Raw genomic sequence first — 2,087 nt, forward strand, 5'->3', positions numbered from 1 at the left:
TTAATGATACTATATAACTTTGTTAACATAATATATACATTTTTTAGTAATAATTTTGTAAGTTTTGATGGTATATTATTTTTTAACTCAGTATATATATTTTGTGATATGTTATATCATTCAACAACCCATAAAAAATGAAAAAAAAAATCAAAATAACTTTAAAATAAAAACTAATTAACAAAACTAATATACATATATCATAATATTAAAATATTTATAATAAAATAGTAATTTGTTAAATTACACAATTGGTAATATGTGATATTAAATAGATAATTAGACTATTTTACTATAAAATTCAAAACATAGACATTTACTTACTTTCACACAATATGATCATTTTGCATCATACCCCTATATTAAATATATACTTGAAACCGACAATTATAGGACTCCAATTTGAAGAGGCATGGGTCATCTTCAGCAAAAAATCTTCACTTAGTTGCTTTCACTCTAACTCCAACTCAACTCCATTTTATTACTCAATGTTGTAAGTAATTCATATATTATAATCAAAATCTTTTGTTGAGGATTAAATGCATAGAAAAACTCACTTTTGGGGATTTTTAAGCTATCAATGATCAATGCACACCAAGTGTTTGTTAAATTTCCTCAGACTCTTTATTTTTTAATTGCGTTTTGTTAAAATGACTTTGATTGAAACTATTATAATACAATATTCCAAATCATTTTTTGTATGTTCTTGTTATGCTTATTATCTCTTATCAAATATTTGAGTGTTGGTTTTGTTTTTTTTAGACAATTGGAGTTAGCTTCTTATTTTTCTTGATCATATGACAATTCTCAACTATTGTTATATGGATAATATTATACTTATTATATATTTATATACAAGTTTAGTTTATAAGTAGTTGTCTAAAATATCAAATTTTATGAAATAGATATGTAGAAATATTACAAAATGCTCAAGAAAATACCAAATTAATATCACCTGAGATTCAGAAAAATATTATAAAAGTTGCTGCAAATGAAGTCGTCAATGTGATTATCAAAGACATCTGAGAAATTTTATTTTCTATTCTAGTTTATGAATCTCGTGACATCTCAATGAAAGAACAAATGTTGTTGTGTTGCGTTATGTGGACAAAAAATGATGTATAATTGAATAATTTTTAGACATTGAGCACGTCACAAATACCACTACTATCTCACTTAAAATTGCAATTGATAGATTATTTTCGAGATATAGATTATTTTCAAGAATTAGACATCCGCTTTAATGAGGTAAATTCTTCATTACTTCTTCGTGTAGCATGTTTGTGTCCTTATAATTTGTTTGTTGCTTTTGAGAAGCAATAGCTAATTCAACTTGTTGGGTGCTATTGAAAAGGTTTTTCTGCAATTGAGCTCATGACTCTTGATGGTCAACTTCAAAATTATATTTTTGATATGCGCTCAAGTATAGAATTTTCAGATTTGAAGGGGATTAGGCATCGTGCAAAAAAGATAGTTGAAATTAGAAAAGATATGTTATATCCCTTAGTCTATCGATTATTGACATTGTAATTAATTTTGCTTGTTGCTACAGCTATAGTTGAAAGAGCATATTTTGGAATACATTTTGTAAAGACCAGGCTGCGTAATCGCTCGTACAGGGGATTAATGGTTGAATGACATCTTAGTTATATAGGATGAGAAAGAAATTTGTTATTGTATTGATGATGAAGTTATTATGTGTCATTTGCAAAACATGTAAACTCAGTCGTGAACGTTTGTAGTATTTTTATTTTCAATAATTTGATTACAGATTTTGTGTTTTTAATTTTGTTAAAAAATTATATGGTGTACCCTGAATTCTCCGCCACTGAATGGAATGGAGCCTTTCACCCTCATTAACTACACCGTTTACTCTTCTTCTTCTTCTTCCCTAAATTTATTTTTCACAACCTTCTCAACTGTCCTTTTTCCAAGACATTCAACAACCTCCAAAGTTTGGCTTAAATAGGTCGAGCACCAAAGTTTTGACCACATAATTGAGGCTTTGAGCAAATTTTCATATGTTTCCTGCGAGCACAGAGAACAAGAGTATTCAAAAAAAAAAAAAAAAAAACTGACGCTCTCTA

General features: G+C 27.5%; 1 long non-coding RNA gene across 1 annotated transcript; it reads left to right on the forward strand.

The window, feature by feature from the left end:
- Positions 1-355: 355 nt before the first annotated feature.
- LOC133816025 (uncharacterized) lies at positions 356-1,786 on the forward strand. The gene is made up of 2 exons (XR_009884968.1): positions 356-493; positions 1,553-1,786. It is a non-coding gene; the product is annotated as an uncharacterized LOC133816025 (long non-coding RNA).
- The last annotated feature ends 301 nt before the right edge of the window (positions 1,787-2,087 follow it).

This window comes from Humulus lupulus, chromosome 2 (genome assembly GCF_963169125.1).
Source record: "Humulus lupulus chromosome 2, drHumLupu1.1, whole genome shotgun sequence".
Classification (NCBI taxonomy): domain Eukaryota; kingdom Viridiplantae; phylum Streptophyta; class Magnoliopsida; order Rosales; family Cannabaceae; genus Humulus; species Humulus lupulus.